The 16,803-nt window shown below is 38.6% G+C and overlaps 1 long non-coding RNA gene across 1 annotated transcript; it reads right to left on the reverse strand.

The window, feature by feature from the left end:
- Nucleotides 1-13,895: 13,895 nt before the first annotated feature.
- On the reverse strand, nt 13,896-16,698 carry LOC115904818. Its single transcript, XR_004060808.1, has 3 exons — nt 16,494-16,698; nt 14,705-14,794; nt 13,896-14,028 (listed from the first exon to the last, which is right to left on the reverse strand). It is a non-coding gene; the product is annotated as an uncharacterized LOC115904818 (long non-coding RNA).
- Nucleotides 16,699-16,803: the final 105 nt, after the last annotated feature.

Raw genomic sequence — 16,803 nt, forward strand, 5'->3', positions numbered from 1 at the left:
CACATTGCAGAGGGATTTCAACTATCTCCACATCAAATCAAGCTTGATAAAACAATGACTTATCCCATGATATCTGCACTCTGCTTGGAGAGACCAAATGCTGGGCTCTACCTATGGGTCTTTAATGCTATACCTTCTTCAAAACCTTCTGCCCATCCAGGACACTTGAAAATATTTGTATGGTTCCTCTCACATTGTTTATCTAAGAGCTTTTCAACATCTAAACTGCAGAAAGGAAGCTCCAGCTTGACCCAAAACCTCAAAAGAAGAGTGTAAAATAAACAAACCTCAAGGAAAGAGGTTCTTAGAAAGATAATTTATTAACTTATGATACTATATTATATTAAAGAATACCATACTACACTAAAGAATACAGAGAGGATACTTGCTGAATGCTAAAAGGATAATAATGAAAACTCATCTCCCAGAGTCCTGACACAGCTTGGCACTGATTGGCCAAAGAGTCAAAACAATTCACATGAAACCAATGAAACAATCACCTGTGGGTAAACAATCTCCAAACACATTCCACATGTGAGCACAACACAGGAGAAGCAAATGAGATAAGAATTGTTTTCTTTTTCTCTGAGGCTTCTCAGCTTTCCCAGGAGAAAAATCCTGGGTGAAGGGATTTTTCCGAAAATGTGAATGCCATAGTCCAAGACCTCTCTCCAGCTTCGACCTGAACCCAAGCCTGGGTTAAGGCACCAGAGGTGAACATATCTCCTTTGATCTAAGGCTTTCAGACCCTGGCTCACTACTGTGTCCTGGCTGTACAACTCCTGGTGCTCAGAAAGGAAGGAGGAAGATGGTTTCTCTGCTGGCCATGAGACAGAACCCGTCTGGAAGTGAAAGGAAAGAGTTTCATGCCTCACTGGATATAAAACTCCTTCACTCTTTCAAAAAAATCTTATTTATATCTTTTTTGTCCTCAGCCTGTTTCTTTAGAGCTGGCCAGTCCTTAACATGGTGCTTGATATGTATGTGTTGTACCAAGAGGCCTGGAGGCAGTAAAAGCAGTACTCAAGCAGTCAAAATTGTATCCATAAACACATGTGAGGTCAAGCAAGGGCTTTCATCACAAAAACCATCTTCTTTTATCTCATCAGAGCTAAAGTCAGGTAAGGCCAGAAAATAAGATATGGTGACAGCCTCTAAGTTTTGTTTATACCAACCCATCAATTCAGGAAAGTATCAAGAAGTTTTGCAAACAAATGAGGCTGGGATGTCACATCCAGTCACAACACAATAAATGAATGATCCTGGTTTGGCTATCACAAAGTATCAGTGCCTTGATTCAGATTCACCAATTGCCGCAGAAGTTAAGGTTTCCTCTTTTTCTGGTAAAAAAAAAACCACTTAGTTGGGCATAGATTCAAAGCAGCCTTAGTCATTACCTGGTTTGAACTCCCACATAACACAGACTATTAAATCACACCAAGGTATCCCTGATTTTGTCTCAAAAATCTGGACATCAAACACAAAAGAGGTTTTAGCACACAGTAACTGTCTCCAGCAGATTCCTATTTTTGGTGAACAATAGCAAGACTCAATATTATAATTTTCTGCCCAAGAAAACCTCATGGCAATTGACAAATATTTGAGAAAGCTAAACCATCTCTCCACCATTTGACAAATATGAAAACTGAAACTGCAAGGCATGAAAGTTTGGCACAGGGAAATTAATCTGTAACTAAAGCCAAGCAAAATTTATATGCACTAGAGAAAGTCTGCAAAGTGGGGTTTAAATGAGATCTGAGTGACATGCAGGCTTGCTGCCTGGGCCTTCACCTTACCCAAGCCACTATAAAGTGAATAAAAAATAAAGAATTTCTGGGTCTTATCACCTTTTTGCTTTTACAGAGGAAAGCTACTGCTTGTTTTTATTTACCTTTATTTGCTTTGCACTCCTATAGAGGAACAGCCAAAGGTGGCAAAGCTAAAAGTAAATTTTTTCACAGAAGAAATTACTGAAGTTAGAGAAAGAAAAACTTCTGTTCCATAGGAGGCTCCACATGCCTGTCTAACCCAGCCATATTTCTGGGGTTAAATGATGCAAAGATAAAAAGCTGACTTTGTGAAACAAAGGTAAATAGCAACCCAGATGCTCTCATTCATATTCTGAAGTTATTGCCATCAGCTCTGCGACCAACACATTTCACAGCTTGTGAATTTCCAACAATCATAAATTAGGGCAGTAAGAGAGCACCAAGTACAGTCCTATAAACCTTTGGAAGGGTTTGCTTTCTTTATATTCCAGTTGAGGACACTACCAATGCTCTAAAGTTTATAAAATATTGGAATGCAGTAGAATCCAGTCCTCAAATCATTCATTTTGTATTTCTGATGGCCTGGATCATAACTCTGTATTTGCACTGCTCCACAGGTTCACATACAAGGTAAGGAGCTATGATTTATTCTTGTCCTTCTTCCAAGCAGAACTAGGTCCATCAGGTGCAAAAAATCTGTGCAGGCTTCACATAAAACAAGATCATGTCTCCAAGGAAGTGGAATAACACCTCCTTTTCAGAGGCTCCCTTTAGCCCTGTTAGCTTCTACGTGTGAGCAAAGTCACAGAAAGTAAAAAATCATTAAAATCTGGAAAAAGGTTCCTAAGGTCATTGAATTTGGTTCTGAAGGCATAATCAGCTATACACAACACTTAAAAGCTAAACTAATATACAGCTTCCCTTTTAGAGGAGCTTGTCTTTCTAGGTGAGATGTACTGATGAGGCATGGGAGGGAGAACCCTGTAAAACTGCCCCACAAACATTACTCCCTAACTTTTTGTGTTCTAAGTCCTTTGTGACACTCATGGCTTTCCAGAATCCAGCACTGGCACTCACCACTTCACTTCATAGAACCTTTTTTCTAGGTGAGGTTATATTTAATGATGTTAAACTGCATTGAAAAGATTTGTGACATCTGTCAAATTAATTAAAAAAAAATTCATTAGGGTCAGTGTAACTGCAATAAATACAAAAGTAATAGCATGGGGGTTCTTTTAAGGTTATATTAAAATAACATTCAGGTTCTGTCTGAATCTGACAAAATCCAGGGAAATGGCTACAGCCACAATTGGTCCTTAAATTCTTTGTGCCTACATAGGAAAGGTGCTAAACAATCCATATTTTTTATTCACAGTGCTCCATGTGCTGGAGTAGTGCAAGTTGTCTCAGAATTAAACCTGCGATTTAGGCAGTTCAGCTTCATTTGGCTTTACAGCTCTCCTAGGACAAGTTACTCTTTTGATCCATTTTTATAAATTCTGGGAAACTACATTTAAATCTTCCCACAGGTGTTTGGAGGAAGAGCTATCATCCATTAATGGTGTAAAATGCTGATTCTTGTGCACAGAAGGAGATAGAGCCTGGCAAAATCCTGCTGCTCTCTGTGCTGCTGGCAGTGCCTGCTGGGACATGCTGGAACAAGGGTTTAAATACAAACAGCACTTTCCTGAGGTCACTCAGGAAACCTGAGTGAATTCCCTATTTTCCCCTCGTGACACTGTGTCTCAGAAATACACCTTCTCCTGCTTCAGAGAAAAGGACATGGCAAACCTTGGATCTCTGCACTGCAGCAGTTAGGATCACTGGAGAATGACATCCTCCCTTCTGTATTTTCAGTTCAAGACATAAAAATATGGAGACAAATCAAATCACATTAAAAATTAAATCATATTAAATCTAGGATAGTTTTGAAATTTGTCAAGTCAATTACTTCATCTAAAAAAAACCCAAATGCAGAGCTTTAATTTGGAATGTATGTGCCAAGTACAGCTCATAGCTCAGTATTTTTAAAACAATATACCAGAGACTTCAAGGACATATGACTGAATCCTGTATCTTTTAGCTAAATTGAAAACAGGCAGCCAGGTAACATCCTCATTTCCAAATATACATCTGAGTCTTTTCCCAGTTGGACAGGAGCAGCTATTCTCACAGGGCTTTCAAGCACATCCTTAAATTGCAATTTCGTTAGTTAGATCTGAGTGACAAGAAAGATGAATCATGTCTCAGAATTTATTCAGCATTGCTAATTAAACTCATTCCGGGAGGCCTGGGAAGCACTAAAGCACTGGAGTGTAACAGTGAAAATTAGTGATTTGAATAGAAGAATCATGAACTTTGGAAAAGAAAACATTACCCATCGGTGGAGCTCACAAAATAGCCTCTTACAGAAACTAAATAAGATTAATGAAGGTGAAGTCAAGAAAAACAACAGCTTTTAAAAGTCCTCATGTCTCATTTTCTAAAAAACACATAAAATAGAGTCAGTGCCATTAAAAACCCTTAACATGCACATTTAACATGAAAATAGGGAAGCAAGTTTTTAGAGGCCTCACCTTACTACATTGCACAGGAAAAAAATTTAAACAAAAATTATTTTAAAAAATTCAGAAGAAAATAACCTTTAAGTATTTCCAAGGCCAGATCCCAACCTTTCAAATTTTGTCATATTTCAGATAAAACTGTTATCATAGGTGTTTCAGTGCTACCATAAATGTTTATTCTCAGTGAAAGAACTATGCATGAATATTCCCACTGAATAGTCTGGAGACTTGTACACCCAGCACACAACCCCTGAGGGCTCAGCCTTTCACTTTGCAACAAACAAAGTACAGATAATGACAATAAAAATCTGTCAGGATTACAGAGCTTCTGCATCTGGAAATCCATGCAAAAAACCAGCAGAGGAAACCTCAAAATCAGAAGTCATTGGTGAGATGTTGGATTTGATGCAGGGGTTAAGGAACCCTGTGATTACTCAGCACAGTGCCTTGCCCTGAAGCCTGGTATCACTCCCAAATCATGCCAGAACACCCATGCAAACATAAATCCCACAGCTGTCAGAAGGGAGCTGAATATCACTGGTGAGATTGGAATTGCACTGCCGTTACTGTAAGAGTAGCGTTAGACTTGCCTTCTGCTGCACCAGAAATGAAGAGAGAAATGCATGCATAAAGAGCTGCAGAACACACATGTAATAAAACACACATTCCAGAACTTCAAAACTTCCCTGTAAATCCCAGGCTTCTATTCCTTTTTTAAAAAGGGGGGAAAAGAACTATGCGATGATTTTTTTTTTCTTTTTCTTTTTTTTTTGTAATAAACAGACTTTTTAGGGGACTTCATCCAGTTGGCTGGATTATTCTGTTTTTTATAATGCTATATTGGGTCTTCAGTGGTCAGAGACCCAGTCCATTTAGCAAGCACTTGTAAGTTCCAAGAGTAAAATGCAGCAACCACAGCTCTCACAACATACCTTCAGAGAAAATGTAACTTTGCCAATAGCATGATCAGTCTGTGGTTGGCCCAGGGTTGTGGCTGGTTGTAGGTGTCACTTTCTTCTAGAAACTCATATAGTTTGTGATTGAGCCATGCTGGGATAAATCCCTCATGCTTCTCACAGGAGTTTCTCAGACCTGGAGTCCTCTGTTACAGCACTGCCAGTGCTGGAATCCAGCTGTTCTGCAAGTACAGCATTTAGTCTGCCCACTACAGCATTTATGAATCTGTACACTCAGAAGCCTATTACTTAGAAGCAATTCATCTCTAAGAACAAAAGAAAAAGCTCTTAAAAAAAATAAATGTATCCAGCTTACCAAAAGGGCTCAGCCTTAGATGTAAAAGCACAGTGATACCTGAAACCACAGCCCAAACCCCATCACCTCCATGACAAGGATATTGTAGCAATAAAAGTGCATCAGCTCTTGAAATCCTGCACTGTTTGGTGACCTGCTCCAGAGAGGTTCTGCAGAGATCCATTACCTCTGGAGGTTATGGGCTGGACCCAGCAGCAAAACACAGAAATGTGATCTCTGTCAGCCTTCACACGACACTTACAAAACTAACACACGCTGCGACATAACTGATGGCTCCTGCTCCAAGCCGTGCCTCACTGAACCTGCACAGCCCCACAAGTGCTCTTTAAGCACAGAGTTTTCTTCGTGATTTGGAAAGTGGGAGACCAAATGTAGAACTCCACCAATACACCAGGCAACTGACAGAAAATCCAGCCAAATGCTAACAGGAGGATTTTTTTTTAAAGGCTGTTTTTATTAAAGCTCTCTTTGAGCGCAGAGTTCTGAGTTTGTAAGAACATCACTCTCTGTGTTATTTACATTCAAAGTTACTCATCAGTGCAAATCACCCCTGACCTAGGCTATTCAGAAAAAGGCTCACTTTTCAGAGTGCCAAGTTAATATCAGGAATATGAGATTTGAAAGGAAAATGTCAATTGGAACTAAACTGAAACTGTCCAGTAGCACTCCTCAACATCTAGCCTTGCTATGAACAATATCAAGTTCAGCAGCAGCAACAAGTAAACAAAGCTTCCTTGAAGATGATTTTGTGATTGACTGATTCCATGATCCTCATGGTTTCACGAAGATATTTCTCAGTCAAGAAGGACAACAGGATACAGTGAACTTAAAAAAAAAGAAGAAGAATATGAAGAGTAGTGCCTATGCCCAAGTCATATAAGCAAGACACAGCTCTTTAAAAAAATGTGATTTACCACAAAAATCAACTCTTCAGAAAATGAAGATAAAAAATATACATTATTTATTCGAAATACATGGATCATATAATTATATTGTAATTAACATAAATATAAATATATTTCTAGTAATTACAAACTTTGCAGTGCATTTAAATGGTTAAGAAGTTTCTGAACTGTTCTTTTCCCTAAGAAAAGATGTTCTCAAATTGCAGCTATCCTGAAAAAATAGCTTTCCAGCGTTTGAGTACTTTTAAAGAAAGTATTTCCAACGCAGCAGCACATTAGTATGTCCTTGAGGACAGAGCAGGAGAAATACATATCACGTATCACTGTGCTTTTAGAATGAAAGAGCAAGGGAGAATAACAATGGGAGTGTGGCTCCTGGTGAGAGGGGGATTCTTCAGCAGCAGAAAGCTGCCCTGGTTTAGGGCAAAGTCAGGTTCAGAGATCCCTCTGCTCTCTTGTGAGCATTTCATGCAATAGTAGCACACTGTACTCGTGGTACCTTAGAGAGGGGTATATCCTTCGAAACCTTTGCTTTGAGACAGCTTCTGGGGCCTTCAGCACAAAGAAGGGCAGAGCCACAGAGAAATGCCTGGAAATCTGAAAAGATCTCTACATGAGCAGAGACAGCCATGAAGAGAACCATTGTTGATCAAGGGGGTGTTCAGCAGAGGCACATTAAACAGTGAAAGATTTAGAGAAAACAAGCACTCAGTATTTAGTCTGTGTTATACCTGATTTCTGATGAAACTGAAGTGTAACAGCACATAATTAACTGGTGGAATCCCTGGCTTTACTAGGCTTGGAAGTGGAATTTAAAACATTGCAAAGACAAGCTTCCCACTCATTTTGGAATGGATGTCTCTCAATAGTCCTCACAGAACATCTTTCACTCTTTAATAAAATTGTAATTGGAAACACCATAAAAACAGTGTGATTCAATGGGTCAGCTACAGACCTCTTACGATTACACTTTGGTAATCAATGACAGATTACAAAAACATTCAATGTTCTATTAGAGAAGGAAATTATGCTTACATTTCATGGCATGTCAAACAGTGGCTGAGAAGAGACAATGAAGAACCTTTCCACTCCTTTTCCCCTGCCTTCCCTGGACAAGTTGTTCTGACAGGCTGTTTTGGAGCTCCATCCATCATCCTCCAAGTGATCCCCCAACAGCCAGGATCAGATGCAGCATACCAAACTACATGACACATCATGACACACTCCTGTGTGACCATCCTAATGCACTTGCAAAACTGCAGGCACTTACAGAACACATTAATAAAGTTTTCTTTGGAGACTTCCTCTTCAAATTTAAGATTACACACAGTGTTTACAGTGGAGACGGTCACCAGAATGGAATTTGACTATCTTAGCCATTTGAAAAAATATTGTTATATCTTGGACTTTTAATAAGGTTTCCACAGATTTTTATATGGGTCAAAGGGAGGGAAAGTGCTTCAAAGATACTTTTAAGATAACGCTTCCATTCCACTCGGAATGGAAACTGCCTTTTTGACACCTAAAGCTGCTGAGCTCTTGATCTGCTTTTCCTCAGGTAGAGAATCCATTAAGTGATGAACAACTTCTCCAGGAGGGTTATGAGCTCTTTACATTTTATGCACATGGCCTCAGATTCTTCCAGCTCCTTGGAGCATTTTTAATGCATGAATCAGCCACGGGCCCTTGACTGCAAGAACCACAGAGTTCTGTGCTGAGATGTGAAGGCAAAGCACACTGAGCTCTCCTGAGCCAGTTTGTGGATTTGGGGGCATTATTCTGGCACCTGAGGGAGCTGTTACAGAATGTTGTGATTTTTTTTTTTCAGGATGATTTGAGGAGCACATTGACAGAAGCCCTCAAATTTCTTGTAAGTACCTTTCTTCTGAAATTCATTTAAAAAAAATCCAGAACTTCCTATCTCGCCTGCTCTAACAGAAACATTTTCTCTAAGGTCATCACCAGATGAGGATGTTTTGTTTACCTTTTGGTCTAATCAGACAGGATAGATTTTGTTTTGGGACAATGCTTGGTTTGTAATGCAAAGTGCTCATTGAAAGATGGTTTTTGTTCTCTCTGTATGTGAGGTTTTCCAGAGTGTTTGGTGGTGGCACCAGCTGTGTTCCACAGCCTGCTTACCCAGGAACAGGCTGTGAAAGGAATCATTACAACACAGGCTGCAGGAAAGCCACAGTGCTACTCTGCACCAAACACTCTGCGTGTGACTTGGCAAAAGGGTTTTCCCAAGAATTACAGCTAAACTCCATTCTTTTCCTGGGTTTGTCTTTTATTTTTCTTTCCCCTCTAGGAGGCACTAGAGAAAGTTGATAGGAATAATACATGTTTAGATAGCATGCCCTATTTGACCAAAAGCCTAATTTCCAAGTTATAAAGGAAGCACAGAACATTCTTTAACTTCACATTTTCATCACTGAAACCGAGATGGTTAAAAAAAGATAATTCCTAAATAAACTGGCAAAAGTGAAATGCCTAAAAAACAGTGCAAGAATGACATTTTTTTCCCAAAATGAACTCCATTCTCCCCTTAAAAACCCAAGCATCATGTTCTTTCACAAAAGTTTGGACTAACTTCCCCATGCATTCTTCTTCTTATGAGATTGATACTTAATAAATCGTATTCATTTATTTGAGTTTGTTTTCACTGGAGACCTGGAAAGGCCAAAGCTCATTTGCTCTGTGCAGACCCAAAGGGAGACCACAGCATTTACCCAGAACAGAAATCAATTTTCCTTATTCCAGTGCAGCATGTTGGTTGCTATATTGTCATTACCAGATGATAAATAATTTCTTATATTGTTCCTGCCCCAAAACACCACATTGTAGTACTACAATATCTGAAATATAAATGTTTTCAAGTATCTAAATTGTCCTTTTGGTTAAAGAGCTTGGAGAGTCCTGGAGGAAGCATAGCAAAGATAAGGAAAGACCAGAAGGATAACTAAAAATCTCTAATGAAGATGATGTGTTGTAGAGTGTGCATCAGGAATCATGCAAAAATCATCCCACAGAAATGTTAGAAACCTCTGAGAAATAACAAAGTCATTTAAATGCAGTCTTAGTTAATATGTGAACTTGCCCATGATAGATGTGATTTTATATATATCTATATATAACCCATAAAACCTGTGGATAATGTAGAGAAATGATAACAATCACTGGATAAAAACCACTATAGATTAATGAAAAAATCTGAACAAATCCTGAACTGCTCAAGGAAGGGTACACAGTTCTGACAGATCCCTCAGTACAAATGGTGGGAGTAAAACATATCCACATGATAATCACATCCTTACCAAAATTGAAAACGTATGTGAAAGTCATGGTGGTCTTGCAAAAATATAAACTCATAAACGATTTTTTGATTTGGTGTCATCATTCATTTCTTTCATTTGAGAAATCAGTTTTAGTAGGCCATGCAAAGATTGATAGCTTTTTCATAAAAGGATATTTTATGAAATAGTGAAATGTAGCATATTTCTACCTGATAAATGCAGAGACCTGTAAACTTTGAACCCACATTGGCCTTTGTTGCTCATGACCCTGTTTAAGTGATTTATTTTCTTTTAACAACTGCAGTCTGCAGGAGGTAGAATATACTGCATAGATCTTTAATTCTGTTGAAAATTGAACAGTTTAAACAGAATGGCTGACATTAGAAGAGCTATTACTGAAAAGTCATATTATCTTCATTTCAGTATCCCTTTTAGGAACAATATTTATGGTTAGAGAAGATGCATAATTTATAAAAACAACCTGGTAGGCTGCTGCAGAGCAATGGAGTTGCTGGCATTCTTAGCCCCACATCAGGGTGTCACCAGGACTGCATCAAAGCTAGAGACTCTGGAAACCTGGCATGTGGAAAGGGATAAAATCACCAAACTGGCCTGTTGTCTAGAAGAACATCTTGAGGGAACTGAATACTCCCTACCTTTGTGAAACATTCGGATATCAAAGAGTTTAGCAAATTCCAAGGAAATAATACTCTGCTAGAATTTTTCTGCCAGGCTTTAATACAACAGCATGTTTATCATTGACTTAAGTGAATTCAGCTCCTTTTTTGCCCTCCTTTCACTGCTTTTGGTTTTTATTTGCTTAATGTGCACTGAAGTCAAACAGCATCATAATCATATCTCCTGCTCCTCGGTGTGGATGTCACCATGGAAGTTCAGCAGATCAGTCCTCTTCCATCTGTAGGCAGAAACCACCTCAAACCCAAAACTTTTACCCTATGGAGACCCAGCTTTGTTTTGCTGCTGATCTCAGGTGGCTTCCCCAGCAGCACACCACAACACTGCTGCAATAACCTTCATCAGATGACAAGCCTACAAAACCTTAGCAGGTTTTAATGTGTATCTCTGCATTATCACCTAGTGCCCAAGGCTCCTTCTTATAAAATTAAATGGATATGATCAGAGAAATGAACAAAGCTTTTTTAAAACTCTGGTTTGAAGTTGCTCATTCATGAAACAGGCTTCTGTTAAGTGAATTCCGTGTTTGTGGAACATCTCATGAATATATGGTTCTTTAATAAAAACAATAAAAGTTTAAAGCTCCCCTACTTTTCTCTGCTCTTCATTATTAGAAATAAATCTTATGAAGCAGATAAAAGCATTACAATTAATCCCTCCTGAATGGAGACAGTATGTACCATTATTTTCAATACAAGAGAAAATGGCTTTGACTAGAGTGGCAACAACTGGCAGGCTGATTTTATAGTTTTGATTTATTGAATATTAGGAAATAGACTTTTTTAATAACAATTCCATTTAAGTATTCATTAAAATGGAATTAGTACAAGCAGGGCCAGATTCTGATATCCATATTCTTGTCAGACAGCACTTTATTACAGAAAAGTCTCTCTGACATCAGTGGGATTACTTGGAAAAGGCCATTCAGCATGAGTGAGAACACAGAGCTAGACCCTACAAGGGTACAGAGGTTTTAGGTGCTCCCCCCTGACCCCCATGTGCCCCACACATCCTTTGGCAATGGCTGGAGCAGTAGGGAATTGTGTGCTCCAGGCATCTCATGCACACAACTCCCGATTCCCTAAATAGCTGACCCACCCTGTCCCTGCCCCAGGTATGTGGGATATGGAATAGATATCTTCACCCTCACAAAGAAAATCATTCCCAAGTGCTGATTATTTTGATTTCTATTTCTCTTGATCGTTCTTTCAATCTAAGTTTGACCCAAAGAATGCATAGCACATGATAAAAGCACTATGAAAATGAATTTTGATTTATAAGAAAAATCATTCAGAAGGAAAAAAGTAGGGAGCCACAGTAATGAATCTTACTAAAGGATCAAGGCTGTGTACTCCACTTCTCTTTGCACAACAGAAGAAAAGACCACCTTGCATTTCTGTTTTGTACACTCCTGATTTAAATACACAAATAAACAAATTCCAGTAAATGCTTGAGATGGCACTGGGTAAGGAGAACTGACTCAGTTATTAATGTTATTGATAATTAGAATAAGCCATTGATTTTTCCCATATGTAACCTAAAATGTCTCCAATTTTGAGTTCTAGCACCTGTCCTGTATTTCTTTATTCAGTAATCTCTATAACGAGCAGGGGAGGAGGCAGAGAAATTTGACCTTTATCCATAAAACAATGATGGATGAGCAAATTGTGAATATCCTAATATATCTTTTGTTCAAAATTACTTGGCAAAATATTTGGACAAATAATTTTTAGTATACATGCTGGAATTTCATATTTTCCTTACTTTCACAGGTCATACCTGGAATATGATTCTATTCCTCGACTGGTTGAACACAAAATTCAGTCCTGATAGCAAATACTTCACAGCCTGTTCCCTGTAGGGTACTGCAGAATCTCACAGCAAAAAACTCATTTGCTAATAGAAAAACAAATATGGTCAAATCTGATATTTTTGATGCTTCCTTAAGTATAAAAAGAGGTCTATTTGTTTGTTTTATTGTAATGTAATGCATTATAGCATAATATAATATAGTACAATTACTAAACAGACTACTTCCTATTGTTTAACTTTGGTTCAAAAACTGCCCAACACTAAAGGTTTCTGTTGTAGAGTTCTCAAAGGTCAGACTTGAAAGCCTAAACTCCAGGTTCTACTGAGATAAAGGCACAGTGCTTTGCAAAGTTATGCTATTATCCCTGGTTATAATCTTCACTGACTTCAGAAATAATTGCTTTCCTCAAACAAAAAGGAAGTCTGATTCTAATTTGCTATCTAGATCTACATTCTTATATTCTTTTTATAGATTTTGAACAAGTTATCACTGGAATCTTCCTTCACTCAAACATAAGTGAAAGTTTTATCTTACTTCAGATATCACAAAAATAATTTATGGCTAAGGAAACAAAACCTTTTGTCTCACAATATATTTCTTTGCGACAGCTGTGGTATTTCACCGAAAGCACAAAAGCTGTGATGGTCTGGACTGCAATCAACCATTTTTAATAGGAAATTTTTAAAGACTTTTAATAAGATCCCCTAACATAATTTATGGGGAGAGGTTTTGAAGTGAAGAGGCATTGTTTGGCAAAGTGTTCTTCCTCTAATCTCAGGAAATTTAAATAATTGAGTGCTCATTTCCTCTAAACTTAGGATTTCTCCTTAAAATGGTTAAGAAAAACACCTGCTACACTAGCAGCAAAATAAGTGTATCAAGAGTCAAAAAAACCCCCATTTCTAAATGCTTTTCAGAGGCAAAACTCTATGTCAGAACCCAACATCATCAACAATAATGTAACACTGATTTTTGCTTCTTCAAGTCCGTATTTTTCATACATATCTAGAATGAAGATAGCACGCTGGTCAGGGCAACTGCAGCTATTTATTTTAACAGATACACTTAGGGGAATAAGTGGAGAAAAGTGGAGAATTTACAGATCACAAGAAAACCAGATGAGCACCCAAAAGTTACTATAGTTACTGAAGTTATCCCGAGTTCCTCTGGCTACAGAACTTGGCTGGAAGAATAAGGATAACAGGCTTCCCCTGAGATCTCTGATATATCTTGCAAGAAGAGGCTCCAGGGCTATTTTAGTATTACTTTTCCCTTTAGCCCCAACGAGAACTAGGGAGAAAACAGAAACATAAGTAGGAAGCACACTTCGATACCTTGATAAAGCTAATCAAAGCCCCTAAATATGAAACAGATTTAGTTTGGCCGTCTGGCAATTCAGATGAAGTTTTAAATGATTTTTTACCTTTTCTGAGTAACTCATCTGCCGTAATTCTGACTCAAACTAAAAGCTGATTTAACTGTGTTTAGGTCGGCTAGAATATCTCTCCCAAAGGAGGAAAAAAAAAAAAGGAGGAGAACCTTTGAAGCAAGAAGAGCTCAGGCACAGCCGCGTAGCCGGGACTCGCTCGGGTCACTGCGTGTCCAAGACCTCCAGAGGGCACTGAGCACAAAACCGGCGGGGAAAAGAGGAACAATTCCCAGCGGCTGCTCATCCTGACACGGCTTTCCAGAGACACGGTGCAACTCTCATCTCTCCTACAGACAGACCCGTAACAATAAATAAATAAATAAATAAATAAATAAATAAATAAATAAATAAATAAATAAATAAATAAATAAATAAATATTACCATAAATAAACTACAAACAATCAATACATAAATAATTACTAAATAAACTATAAATGCAAAATCAATTACCAAATCAGCTATAAATTCATTAAAATAAACTATGAATATATAAATAAATATATATAAATAATTAAATAAATAAGCAACAAACAACATGAATAATGACTAAAAAAACCATAAATACATAATAAATAAATAACATATAAATATAAATATAGATACATAAATAATGACTAAATAAACCATAAATGCATAATTAATAAATAGAAACATATAAATATATATATAACTATAAAATTAATTAAATAAATAAACAACAAACAACGCATAAATAATGACTAAATAAACTATAAATTCATAATAAATACATAAATGATAAATAAGAAGAATTCTGAAGAAGAATAATTCTGCCATCACAGGGTCTGCGCTTCCTTTCTGTATTGGAGAAGATTTTTTTCATCAATGCCTTTACAAAAGGGGATCAGCTACTAGAGTGTAATGCTAAACCCTCTATTTTCAAAAGCTGACTGCTGGTTTCTAAGAGCCTCCATTTAAAAAAATGCTTTTTTAAGATGTGTCACCTAAAGGACTTTGTTTTCTTCAGTCACCACGCTCAAAGCACACAGGACAGAACGTCACTTCTTTAGACTCCACCTCTCTCTCTGGTTTTCCTAGAGAAACAAAACAAAAAAATTTACAGTGGCTACCGGCCAAAATATAATATAATATGATATGATATGATATGATATGATATGATATGATATGATATGATATGATATAATATAATATAATATAATATAATGTAACGTAACGTAACGTAATATAATATAATTAATATAGTATTCTATTATCTAGTATTACATAGTATTATATAATATAATAAAATAATACTATATTAATATATATATAAACCCCACTTCTGAACTGGCTTCACAAACTGCAGACGGGGCTATAAACAACGGCCTCGTTTCCACAGGAACGCCATCATTCCAATGGCTCTGAAAGCTGTTCCTCCACTACAGCTTCTTTGCATGGGTAGTTTCACAAAACACAGACTGCCCCCTTTGTATTCAAAGTGGCCTTCCTGATGCACAAGTTCAAACCCCAGCCATCATCTATCATCTGAATTCTTCTGGGACAAATAAAGTATCATGCAACAGACCATATGTGGATATTTCAGCAGAGCTCTTTGGAGTCATGTCCTGTCTCCTCAATGTGACCCACAGTTATTTTATTTTATTTTTGCATATTCAGAATAATACATGACAAACCTTCACTGCCTAAATAAAAATAGACAGTGGGAGTTCCCTGTGTGACTTGGGCCATTTACACACCCTGAGGTAGCTCAGGCAGAGGAATTTATTTCAGGCACGGCGGCGTGGGATCTATAGGGCACTCACTGCCGCTTGTAGGCATGAAGAATATTCCAGAATGGAAATTGGCACCAGGCAGGTCCTTTGGCTCCTGAAATGTGTCCTAAACATGTGTGAAAATCTAATGCAGGATGTTAGCCCTGTCCCCCAGGGTGATGGATCCCAGTCACCTTTACTGTCACAGGACTGTGTTAAGCAGCACTAGAGGAAAGTCACCTGCACTTTAAAAATGCTCAAACACTCATTCTCTGAAAATCAGATCCCCTTCGAGATCAGACACACAAAGGAGAGACCTATCCCTGTATCTGTCCGTAACTTCCAGGATGCTGACCTCTGAAATACAAATACTGGTAAGGCTATCAATCAGCCAGTATTAAAACATCCTGGTTAAAAGATAATTAATCAGCTACAGTAGGGATAATATTTTAAAAATACTGCCCAAAGTAGAATAAGCTAATTAGGCAGGATTCGTATGATGGAAAAATTGAAAGTTGAAGCACTATTTAAAAGTTACACAAGCATGTGGATGATTAAAACTGAGCAGAGTCATAACATTTAATAAATGCAGTGTGGGCCTTTATCAGTTTCATTGTGCTCAGTGCTGTGGAGACTCACAACCCGGCATTAAAAACCCTGCTCTAGTTATTAGACTCAATAAATGAGTTCAGTCATGATTTGGTCAGGTTTATAAAACAAGGTTTGTGTACAGCAGCCTTTACTAACTGTGCTACTGGCTGGACAGGGTGATTTTAGAGGTGTGTTCAACCTTAGCTATTCTATGATTTTCTTGGTTTTCATTTTAGGTTTTGATCACTTGGGAAGTCACCCTGTGTTCCTCCCAGAGCTGACCAGGGAACTTCTCGAGCAGAAAACACGCGGAACACACCGGGGACATCGAGCGAGGGCTCCTCGCTTGCTCAAGCCGAGTAAAGGTGCCAGGCCCCGCTGGGGAATTGCTGCCCTTACTGCCACCCCGTTTCACTCCCGACACACTTACAAGGCTCTGATCTAACGGGTGCACGGGAAAAGTACAAGGCAAGAAGCACTTCGGTTTTGAAACGGGGAGAGAGGAAAGCGCGAGTGCGAGGTGAGTGCGAGAGGAGCGTGAGGGGTGTGAGGGGAGTGTGAGGGGAGTGGGGGGGGCGGGTGTCGGTGCCGCGGCCGAGCCCGGGCAGCCCCAGGGTCCCGCCCGGCCGTGGGAAAGGCCGGCGCAGCGGGCAGGGCCGTGCCGGGCAGGGAGGAGCCGTCCGGGCAGGGCCGTGCCGAGTCAGACCCAGGGCGGAGCGGTCCGGGCAGGACCGTGCCGA

The sequence above is a fragment of the Camarhynchus parvulus genome, chromosome 5 (genome assembly GCF_901933205.1).
Source record: "Camarhynchus parvulus chromosome 5, STF_HiC, whole genome shotgun sequence".
Taxonomy (NCBI): Eukaryota; Metazoa; Chordata; class Aves; order Passeriformes; family Thraupidae; genus Camarhynchus; species Camarhynchus parvulus.